Source organism: Rhinoraja longicauda, chromosome 10 (genome assembly GCF_053455715.1).
Source record: "Rhinoraja longicauda isolate Sanriku21f chromosome 10, sRhiLon1.1, whole genome shotgun sequence".
NCBI classification, from domain to species: Eukaryota; Metazoa; Chordata; class Chondrichthyes; order Rajiformes; family Arhynchobatidae; genus Rhinoraja; species Rhinoraja longicauda.
Genome location: NC_135962.1, coordinates 15,671,885 through 15,684,467, shown reverse-complemented (window position 1 = coordinate 15,684,467; position 12,583 = coordinate 15,671,885). Strand labels below are relative to the sequence as shown.

At 42.3% G+C, this 12,583-nt stretch overlaps 1 protein-coding gene across 1 annotated transcript in view; it reads left to right on the top strand.

Annotated features, from left to right (window-relative positions):
* The window catches only part of pcnx1 (pecanex 1), a 224,476-nt gene that overhangs the window by 19,548 nt on the left and 192,345 nt on the right, over positions 1–12,583 (top strand). The gene's annotated exons all lie outside the window — the stretch shown is intronic.

The window sequence follows — 12,583 nt, the reverse complement described above, 5'->3', positions numbered from 1 at the left end:
CATGTTGCAAATTTGCACTTCCTTCCAAGGGTAATCTGATATTTTACCGAGGGTATACTACCATTTAATTTTCCTTATTTTCTTTGTTTCCGATCTTACCTCATTCTGTATCTTTAAGTCAGAATCTGGGCAGGAGACCTATTTCTAAATCTCTGCCTTGTAACCTGAAGCCTGGAAAAAATGCCAAATTATCAAATCATGTCTCCCTAATCAATTAAACCTATGGACGCCTCTATCTCTCCTCAGGATATTACAGTATATGCATTGACAACTGCAGAACATGAAATGGAACATCTAAATTAAAATCTAGTTTTGATATCTGAGATTAACCAAACATCATTGTAAGAACATTTTACAAAATGAGGAGATGGTCCATCTCTATCAACATTGCTTCACCAAGATCCAGATACGAGGGAGAATAAAGTCTTGAGGATATCCATATGTATCCTGTTAAGAGAACCTGGAGGTCTCTCGGGGCCCTATGGGGCAGCATAGTGGCATTGCAGTTGTTACTGCCTTACAGCGTCATGAGACCCGGGTTTCATCCTGACTGTGGGTGCTGTCTGTACGGTGTTTGTACGTTTTTCCCTGTGACTGGGTGCTCCAGTTACCTCTCACCTTCCAAAGATGTGCAGGTTTGTAGGTTAATTGTGTTCTGTAAATTGTCCTTAGTGTGTACGACAGGAAGTGGCATGGTGGTGAAGTGGTAGAGTTGCTGACTTACAGCCCTAGAGATCGGGTTTAATCCTGACTCCAGGTGCTTGTTCATTCTCCCCGTGACCTGTGTGGGTTTTCTACCGGAGCTCCGGTTTCCCCCTACACTCCAAAGACATACAGGTTTGTAGGCTAATTGGCTTGGTAAAAATGATAAATTATCACTATGTGTGTGGGATCATGTTAATGTGCAGGGATTGCTGGTCGGTGCGGACTCGGTGGGCCGGTCTGTTTCCGTGCTGTATCTCTAAACTGAACTAAACGAAACTTTCCTGTATGATCATCAAGATTCCACCTCCTGTTGAATGAGTTGTTCCCAAATTAGGTAACAAGTTTATTCAAGATAAGCACAGCCGTACAAAGTCCTGATCAAGGTCTCAACTTGAATATCAACACATCCCTTTTGCCTCCACACATATTGCTTACCCGCTGATTTCCTCCAGTGAACAATGACCACTCGCACTCGAAAAGGCTCATCAGTCAGAGCTTGTCACATCTCACTAGTTTGTGGCCAGGGACAAATTGGAAGAAACAATATACTTCCAAAGGGGTGTGACTTGCAAACTCAGGAAACTCCCAGGTCTTCAGAAAATGTGTAAATCACTCTGGATAGACCCTGCACTGCTCAGCAAGATGTCAAGATAGGTAATGGTTCACAACCAGGTCTGATAATAAAATAGCATTTACAAATGAAAGTAATTTGTTTCCTATTCTTCCTTTTAGTATTGCCTGTCTTTCCAAATTGATATCCAGTAAATAAGAGTGGCATGATTTGTGATGGCATTTTTTTTTAAAACCCTCTCTCATTCAATTTAGAAATGCTACCATTAGTCAAAGGCTTCACTCAATCCCCATTGTGTGAAAAAATAGCCGTGTAATCTAAAACAGTGACTAGCCAGATGAGAGGCTTGAAGACTGTAAAAGCTTATTCACATAGGGATTAAGATACAAGACCAAGCTACCCTTGTGCCTGAGGTGATGGTAAAGTCGGTTGGAGGGCCTTTTCAGGACTCAAAAAATTCAGACCGCCATGGTTCAGCCAAGCAGCACTGTCAGTTATCCCTCTCACTCAACAACCTGATGCCACATTAGAATAAATTTAAGAGAAGCAACTCTGAGCTAAAACAAACCATTTTGTAAATATAAATGTGCACACTTTCAATTTAGCCTGCATGTTAGTATACTCCGAATAACAATTTCTTCCTTCATCTTCACGAACACTCTAACAAGGAAATTATACCTGAGGCAGATTATATCTTGCAGGACAGAAATGCTCATAGCTTAGTAGGCTTGGACCTTGCACCCTGTGTTTACCCTAGTGACACTCGATGTTACTCCATGGAAGAATAAACAAGCCTAAAAGCTCAACAGTGTTATGTGGGGCATATGTGTTCTGATATTGTGAGGAAAATTCTAGTGGCTTCAAAGTTTGACAACTGCCTTGCAGGACTTTTCAGCATTCATCTTACCACCAGGTTTCTATGTACAGTATAAGAAACCTGCTGAGTTACTCCAGCATTTTGTGAATAAATATTTTCTATGTACAGTACATCTATTTCCAAAGCCAAATCAGAAGACAATGAAAAGGAAACTGAGGGTGAAGGACCACATGACACGTGCTCAATTCCATTGCTCAGCCAGCATGTACCAATTCCAAATGCTTGCCCAATTACATCTGAATGCTGAGTTCCTGTTCCATAATTTTTCCTGTGGAAATTTCGAGCAGCAAAATGCTCTCTGCAATCAGTTTTCATCACACTTTCTCGAGAAGTGAGTGATTGTGCAGGAAAAAAAAGACTGTCCTCATTCTTTGCCCAAGTGTTGTCTTTATTGGCATTTTGGTCATCCATTTTCCAAGTGCTTTCAGTTTAAATAATCGTGGTAAGCCAACTACTTACTTTTCAAAACAACCCAAGCACTTACCCTCGATGTGTGGATTCATTTCAATGTACACATAAGTGATTGGGGGCTTTAATTAGAGAATTGATTGATGATTTTCTGCATGTGTTGAGGTTCAAGCAAGCTCAGGATTCATGCTTTTCGTCCAAATTCCAGTCAACCATTTAAGATTAACAGTGGTAATAAAAACAGAAAATGCTGGACATACTCAACAGTTCAGGCAACAACTGTAAATAAAGAAAGAGAAGCAATGTTTCAGATACACAGCCTCCCTGACCGCTAAAGTCAGCTCTATTTCTCTACTCACCAAATGCTCAGTTTAGTTTATTGTCACGTATACCGAGGTACAGTGAAAAGCTTTTGTTGCATGCTAACCAGACAGCAGAAAGACAATACCTGATTACAATCAATCCATTTGCAGTGTACAGATATTGATAAGGGAATAACGTTTAATGCAAGGTAAAGCCAGCAAAGTCCGATCAAGGATAGTCAGAGGGTCATCAAATAGGTAGATAGTAGTTCAGCATTCAGTTGTCTGAAAACAGCTGGGAAGAAACTGTCCCCGATTCTGATGGTGTGCGTTTTCATATCTTTTGTCTGATGGAAGCAGGGAGAAGAGGGAGTGGCCAGGGTGCAACTGTTCCTTGATTATGCTGCTTGCCTTACCGAGGCAGCGTGAGGTATAAATTGAGTAATTAGAAGGGAGGTTGGTTTGTGTGATGGTCTGGGCTGCGTATCCAATTCGCTGCAATTTCTTGCGGTCTTGGATGGAGCTGTTCCCAAACCAAGCTGTAATGCATCCTGATAAATGTTTTCTATGGTGCATCTGTAGAGGTTGGTGAGAATTGTAGGGGACGTGCCAAACCTCCTAAGCCTTCTAAAGAAGTAGAGGCGGTAAATGCTACTTGGCCTGTTGAGTATATCCAATATTTTTTTTCTTATTTCATGCATCCTCCATGTGGAAATATTTTTCATTTTACTTACCAGGCTAGGTTGAATAGAGAGGTTGAAGCACAAGGAGGTGCATTCAAAGAACAAGACGATGCTGCTTTACTCTTTGCTTTTATTGTAGATCTGCTCCTAAACGAATAGTGACTGCTACACACTTCTTCTGATGCTGCCGTACATGGCTATTAGTGCACTTAATCAGAATAAAAGACAACGTATTTGTTGAAATTTGCTTCTTTTGTACAGAGATTTTTCCAAAAGAAGCAAATTGCAACAGTATTTTTGTGACTCAATGGTCTGCCTAGTTTTGGGGAGAATTCAATTTTATATTTGGTATATGTGGTACTTCGGGGAGCCCGCCCGAAGGCTCATCGGACCGGGAACCCACCCAAAGACTCTGCAGACCCGCCCAAAGATTAACAAGACTACAGACCCATCTAAAGACTCGTCAGTTGGTGGGACCCTGAACAAAGGCTTGTCAGTCGGTGAGACCCTGCCCGAAGGCTTGACGAACAGCGGAACCGGGAGGGAGCTGGAGACATCGGAAGCAAGGAGCAAGGTGAACCAGGGTAATGCCTCCAGCTGCTCGGCCGCAAGAGTCACCCCCAGGACACAAAGGTGGCCGGACGAGGAGAGGGACATTGGTTCGCGGGAACTGCTCCAGTACATCGAGGGTGCGGGTTGACTGGACTTTGGAAATGGCGCCAAAAGATGACATATGCAAAGATAATTTCACCGTGCAGATGCTTATGTGACATATAAAGCCCCATTGAACCATTGAACATGGGAAAGGCAATAAATGCTAATCTTGCCAAAGATATTAATGTCCTGAAAAATGAAAAACTGAAGCAAAAACAAAAGAAGATTATGTAGATAAAATATTAAGGAATGCTGAGTAAATCAATGTATTCAGAAAATGCTACTCAATATCGCTTTTTTGCCTGATACCCTCACTTTCTGCAACTCAATTTGTACCCTGCACTTTCTCCTCACCCTTTCTGACTCTCACTTTCTGCCCATCAATTTCCATCCCACATTCTGCCCCACATTCTAACCCGCACTTCTACTGCACTTTCTGCTACTCACTTTTGACACATTTTACATTCTAAACCTTCTTTTCTACCCCACATATTATACCCTTCATTTTCTACCCCTCACTATCTATTCCGCACTTTCCACCTGCTACTTTCTACCTCACACTTTCTGCACTCTGTTGGTTCACCTTTCTTTCTATCCCCTATTTCCTTGTTCTCACTTTCTAGTCCTCACTTTCTTGCCCTCACTTTTACCTCTCATTTTCTAACCTTAGCAATGTACCCCTCACTTTCTACTCCTTACTTTTAACCCCTCATGTTCTGCCTCTCACTTTCTTTGCATCAAAACTTCTTCCTCTTTGATCGTATTGCTCATCTCTTTGTACACTTCTTCAAAGGTTCAACGTCAGTGCCTGATGAAGTATGTCCTGCGATGTTTTCTGAATTCTTAGCCAGCCCAGCTCCATAGATTTGAGGATATACTGCTTGAACTCCTGGTTTGAAAGGTCTGGGCTGATTGATGAGGCCAATGAGTGAACCACAGACTCTCCCACAGATGGAATGGGATGTGCTTGATAAGTTAGATGGGGCGGGTGGGGGGGGGGGGGGGGGGGGGGGAGGGAGTAGTGTATGAGATGGCATGTTTCTTCTGCAGTTACATAGGACATTTAGTTTAGTTTTTTAGTTTAGGGATACAGCACGGAAACTGGCCCTTCAGCCCACTGGCTCCGTGCTGACCAGTGATTCCCGACTATTAACACTATCCTACACACACTAGGGGCAATTAAAAAAAAAATCTACCAAGCCAATTAACCTACATACATGTACGTCTTTTGAGTGTGGGAGGAAACCGAAGATCTCGGAGAAAACCCATGCAGGTCTTGGGGAGAACGTACAGACTCCGTACAGACAGCACCCGCAGTCGGGATCTAACCCAGGTCAACGGCGCTGCATTCGCTGTAAGGCAGCAACTCTACCGCTGCGCCACCGTGCTGCACGTTTGTGTGCCCCGATACATAAACTTGAAAGTTCTTAATAACATTCTCATGACTCCTTCTCCAACTTGAGCAGTCAATGACCAGGGATTCTCTTCAGACCATGGGGAAGCTGGGGTTTTTTCAAGTAGGTTTTAATGACATTCTTGAATATTTTCCTATCCTTTCTCTGCCAGGTCAAATGACAAAAATAGGAATAGAATGCCTGTTTTTGGATCATAATATAAATGCAAAGTATTCGTACTTATCTAAATAAAACCATAATTATTTGCCTGCAATTGCTTAAGAAACATGTGAAGAGCCATGGGAAAGAAGCAGGGATGCAGCACTAATTGAATACATGTAGACCAGGCAGGACGGTCTGAATACTATATGCCTAATTTATTGGATACCATGAGTTCCTCCTTTATAGCCCTGATTCTCCCTTTCCTTCTTTAAATGCATTTCTTAAGTGATTCTGACTATGTTTACAGCCGCCCCATCTAAAACATAATTTTTGACTTCAAATGTATTTTTTAAAATAATTCCTCATTGAAGCATGTTTGCCATATTTTATCAAAGTGAAGATGCTATCAAATCCTAATTTTTGTTTTAACAAAGATCAACTCAGACATTATCAGTATGTTTAGAATTTGTGAGAACACACTTATTCAAGTAGACAACTATGCCAACCCAGCATCGTGGAACATGACTGGGCTTTGACGGTGGCAGTGGGCATAACATTTATAATGCTTTGAATTAACCAAGCACTTTATTAGTTGTTATCTTTTGGTGTTCGTGCCATTTTAGTTATAAATTATGTTAGCTTTGTATTTTCCTTTATACTCCATGATACTACCTGTGGTACAATGTGGGAACGAGGAGCTTTCTCAGATGAATTGTTGTCACAAAGAGCTCCCGATATATAATTGGAAAAAGTTTCTATTTTGGTCAGGAGAACTCACAACGTGTTTCAAAGAAACATAGAATTTTCAATGACGTTTAGGTTTATTATTGCCTCGTGTACCAAGGTACCGTGAAAAGGTTTTGTTTGGCTGCTATCAAAATCAAATCAGATAATACTCTTCAGGAATGCAATCAAGCCAAATGCAAATACAAAAGGTAGATCGAAGAAAAAGATACCAGAGTGCAGAATATAGTTCTCAGCATTGCAGTTAAACATTTCCAGAGAGAGAGAGTGCAATTTCAGCAACTAGATAATCTGGAGAATTGGAACTGTACCCGAACTCATGGAAGGACCATGCAGAGTATAATTACAGAGGATAAGACGCTGTTCCTGAGTCTGAAGGTACGAGCTTTCGGCCCAATAGGAGCAGGGGGAAGAAAGAATGACCAGGGTGAGAAAGGTCCTTGATTATGTTGGCTACTATCCCACCACCAAAGTCTCTACTTCAGGCCTCGACTGAGTAAATTTGGCATGTCTCCAGTGACTCTTGCAAACTTCTACAAGGTGCACCATAGAAAAGCATGCTTATGGGTTGCATCACAGCTCTACCCAAAATCTGAGAGCTGTAGATGTAGCCCAGTCCATCACATGAACCAAACTTCCCACCAATGACTCCATCTACACTTTACCCTGCCTTAGAAAAGCACCGAACATGATCAAAGACTTATCTCACCCCAGTCATTCCTTCTTCTTCCTGCTCCCATGCAGCAGAAGATACAGAAGCTTGAAAGCGCACACACACACACCAGACTCGGGAACAGCTTTTCCCCCTGTATTATTAAGCTTCTTACTGGTCATTCCATAAGCTAGGTTTCTGTTTGATTCACCTCTACCCCATTGAGGACATATACCTTTGTCTAAGGGACCGATGTACTTTAACACTAAGAAATATATTCTGCACTCTGCATCTTCCCCTTTGTTCTATCTGGACCTTTGCAGTGTATGGCAGGGCTCTGGGGAGTGGTGGAGAGCAGAGCAATCTTGGAGTGCATGTACATAGTTCCTTGAAAATGGTGTTACAAACAGATAGGGTGGACAAGAGGCTTAAGGCACATTGGCCTTATAGAATCATAGAGTCATAGAGTGATACAGCGTGGAAACAGGCCCTTCGGCCCAACTTTCCCACACAGGCCAACATACACCAGCTACACGAGTCCCACCTGCCAGCGTTTAAACCTGTCCTATCCATGTCCCTCCAAACCTGTCCTATCCATGTACCTGTCTGTTTCTTAAACATTGGGATAGTCCCTGCCTCAACTACCTCCTCTGGCAGCTTGTTCCATACACCCACCACCCTTTTTGTGAAAAAGTTACCCCTCAGATTCCTATTAAATCTTTTTCCCTTCACCTTAAACCTATGTCCTCTGGTCCTCGATTCACCTACTCTGGGCAAGAGACTCTGTATCTACCCGATCTATTCCTCTCATGATTTTATACACCTCTATAAGATCACTCCTCATCCTCCTGCACTACAAAGAATAGAGTCCCAGGCTACTCAACCTCTCCCTATAGCCCAGACACTCTAGTCCTAGCAACATCCTCGTAAAAAAACTATGTCAGAGGTCCTCAGTCAGAGGAAAGGGTATAGAGGTTGGGAGGTTATGTTTCAGTTGTATAAAATATTGGTGAGGCCACATTTGGACTGTGTTCAGTTTTGGTCACCCTGTTATAGGAAAGATGTTGTTAAGCTGGAATGGGTGCAGAAAAGATTTACAGAGATGTTGCGAGGACTTGAGGGAGAGGTTGAGCAGGCTATGCTAGGACTTTATTCTTTACTGCACAGGAGGATGAGGGGTGGTCTTATAGAGGAATATATGATCATGATTGGAATAGATAAGGTAAATGCACAGTGTCTTTTACCCAAAGTATGGGAAGCAAGAAACAGAGGTTTAAGGTGATAAGGGAAAGATTTGATAGGAAACCGAGGGGCAGCTTTTTCCACACAAAGGGTGATGGGTATATGGAAGAAGCTGCCAGAGGATGTTGTTGAGCCAGGTACTATCACAACATTTAAAAGACATTTGACAGATGCATGTATAGGGAAGATTTATATGGATATGGGTCAAACACAAGCAGGTGCGACTAGTGGAGATGGGGCACCTTGGTTGGCTTGGGCAAGTGGGGCCGAAATGCCTATTTGCATGCTGTATGACTCTGACTATTCTAATTGAGTTTGAACTGACTGTATCTATGTATGGTATATCTAACCTGTTTGGATAGCATGCAAAACAAAGCTTTCCATTGTATCTTGGTATATGTGACAATAATAACCCAAAACCTGAACTTTGTGAATGGAGTTAGAGCAGAATTTGTCCATACAGTCATTAGTGCATGGGACGTATAGTAGGGGACTGAGAATGGATCCTTGTGGAGCACCGGTGTTGACAATTAAAGTGGAAGATCTGTTGTTGCTTATCCTCACTGATTGTGGCATGTGTGACAGAAAGTTGAGGATCCAGTGACATAGGAAGTGCTGACTCCTTGGTCCAGGAGTTTGGAGATAAATTTGGATGGTGTTGACATTCTGACACATCATCATTTAGCAGTAACCTACAAATCAGATCAGCTGGACCCAGATTGTATCAATATCATCTGGGTCCCACACAAATACATAATGTTGTTTGAAGAAGAACAATGTGATTCTTTGTGAATTGATCACCATTCAGTCCTCAAACAATTTCATCACACTTATTGCCTGTGGATGCTTATAGTTGTTGTTGAAGTTGAGTGCGTATTAAGTTTTCCTACACACCAGTTACTAAAATCTTCCAAAGAATTTGAACCTTATGAAAGTACATTCATGCAAGTATGCCTTATTGCTTTATTTCCCTTTAAAGTGCTTCTTTCGGCCCTTTTAAGAATAATCTGTTTGTGTCATATGAATACCAGACTTCAAGAATGCAGCATGTAAAGTGATTTATAATTTCCATAATACACATAATCCTAGATTACAACAGAGAACAAAATAGGCAGTTTCTTCCCTTTCAGTATGTCATTTTTGGCAAAGAACATTGGGCTGACTGAGTGCAATTAAAAGTTGAGCCAATCATTTCCTCCCAAATTAAGGTTTATGTGTTAGATTTCATGTGCAGAACCATCTTGACTAATTCTCAATCCAAAATGGCAATGGATAGAAATTCAAAACACTGTTGAATTAGAATTGGGGTTACATGTTACACTAGAAACATTTACTTCAACATATTGAAGTTACTTATGTTTCTTTTTTTTCCTAATCAGATGTGCAGCACTTTGGTCAACGTGGGTTGTTTTTAAATGTGCTATACAAATAAAATTGACTTGACTTGACTTGACTTAAGAAGGGCAGCAAAGATAAACCAGGAAACCACATGCTGGTGAGCCTGACACCTGTGGTGGGAACGTTTTGGAAGGGATTCTGAAGGATAGGATCTGCTAGCATTTGGATAGGCAAGGAGTCATTAGGGATAGTAAGCATGGCTTTATGTGTGGGGAAATCATGTCTCATGAATCTGAAAGAGTTTTTTGAAGATGTCAAGATAAGGATTGATGAGGATAGGGCAGTGGACCTTGTCTATGGGGATTTTAGCAATGTCTTTGATAATCTCCGACATGGAGGCTAGTCTGGAAGGTTACATCGCATGGAATCCAAGGTGAGCTAGACAAATGGCTTCAAAATTGGCCTGGAAAAAGGAGTTAAATTGTAGTTGTGGAGGTTCTTTTTAAATATTTAGAGGCCAATAACCAATAATGTATTACAAGGGTTGCTGCAGGGTCCACTGTTGTTTGTTATCTACATTATCGATTTGGATGACAATGGTTGAAAGCTTCAAGTTCTTAAGAGTAAATATCACCACCAACTTGTCCTGGACCAGCCATATCAAAGCTGTGGCCAAGAAAGCACACCAATGCCTCCACTTCCTTTGAAGGCTTTGGAGGTTCGGCATGTCCCCAACTACTCTCACCAACTTCTACAAATGCACCGTAGAAAGCATTTTATCAGCATGCATCAATCACAGCATGGTTTGGGAATAGCTCTATCCAAGACTGCACAAAATTGCAGAATTGTGAACACAGCCCAAACCATCACGCAAACCAACCTCCCTTCCATTGACTGCATCTGCACTTCACGCTAACTCAACATGGCCACCTGCATAATCACTCACTCCCTCTTCTCCCCTCTCCTATCAGGCAAGAGGTGCAAAGTGAGAAAATCCATACCTTCAGATTCAGGGACATTTTCTTCCCAGCTGTTATCAGGCAACTGAACCATCCTATCACCAACTAGAGCGGTCAATAGACAACAGACAATAGGTGCAGGAGTAGGCCATTCGGCCCTTCGAGCCAGCACCGCCATTCGATGTGATCATGGCTGATCATTCTCTATCAGTACCCCGTTCCTGTCTTCTCCCCATACCCCCTGACTCCGCTATCCTTCAGAGCTCTGTCTAGCTCTCTCTTGAATAAGAGAGAGACCTGACCTACCATCTACCTCATTGGAGACTTTCAGCCTATCTTTTTATCAGAATTTACTGTACTTTTTCTTGCACTAAACGATATTCCCTTATCCGATATCTGTACACTCTGGACAGCTTGATTGTAATAATTTAGTCTTTCCACTGGCTGGGCAGCACGCAACAAAAAAGCTTTTCACTGTACCACGGTACACGTGACAATAATAAACTAAACTAGTTAATATTGTCAGTACACTTGCGGATGTCATTAAGTTGGTGGTAGACTGGATAGTGAGGAAGGATATCTTAAATTTACAACAGGAACAAGATCAAGTGCAAAGGTGGGGTAAGGAATGGCAAATGGAATCGACTCCACTCAATTACTCAGATGGGTCCAGGTTCAGCGTTGAATTTCAATTGCTCGTTTGGCAGTGAAAATCCTTGATGGTCTTGCCCCTCTCATATCAGTTTAACTTTGTTCACCTACAATATTTTGCAATTCTCCAATTCTGTCCTTTTGAACACACCCAGCTCCATTTTGATCAGAATTACTGACTCAATTATTGCAATGCTGATGAAGAACATTCAGTTCATTGGGTCCACGATGCACCAGCAGAACAGTCCCTTCAGTCCCCCTCCTCAGTTCCATGTTGCCCTGCAATATATTCTGCCTATGCCAACATGGCAACATGGCAGCTCAAGGCACCCCATTCCACTCTTTCTCTTGAGAATCAATTGTTAAAACCCGCTATCTGTCCCAATATTTCTGTTAAGTCGTTCAGTATCAAATTCACACCCCCTGAGATGCATCTTACAATGCTTTACTTTGATAAAGATGCGAGAATAAACACAAGTCACTGTTAAAGTGATGCCACATTAAGCACATTTGATAGTCGCAGAGCTCTAAAGAAATAACTAAGAGATGGGTAGGAAGGAACTGCAGATGCTGGTTTACACTGCTGATAGACACAAAATGTAACTCAGCAGGACAGGCAGCAATCTCTAGATAGAATGAATTGGTGACGTTTTGGGTCGAGACCCTTCTTCAGACCAAAGATACTTGCTTCAGACTGAGACAGGGGAGAGGAAGGCACAGAGATATGGAAGTGTAGGGTGTGAAAACAAGTCATCCAAGGAGATGCAGGTCAAGCAAAATGTAGAATAGATCATTGTTGGCGAGGAGAAGGTGACAGCAAAGCAGAAACAGAGATAACATTTAATCAGGGGGACAATCATACTGGTCGGAGATGGGATTGGGTGTTGAATATCTTTTAATGGGATTCAATGAGCCAAACAGCACCCTTTCTTTCAGTGTTTAATGACCCTCTGTGAAACTACAATATTTTTGGAAACACGATGATGCATTAGGTCAGAGCAGTTAAGAAAAACCAATATTTGTTGAACATACTTTGTTTTTTCTCCGGATGAGTCAGAGCCCTGAGGCTGCGAGGCGGTCATGGATGTTTCGCCTGTAGGGAGCGCTGTCGAGTGCGATGGTGTCTCGGGGAGACGGGGGCGGGTGTGAGCGTGAGCCTGTTGGTCGCGGCCCGCTCGTTGTCATTGGATTACACGCCGTGCTGTTCACCGAGCCGCGGCCGCGGGACTGCCGGGATAGTA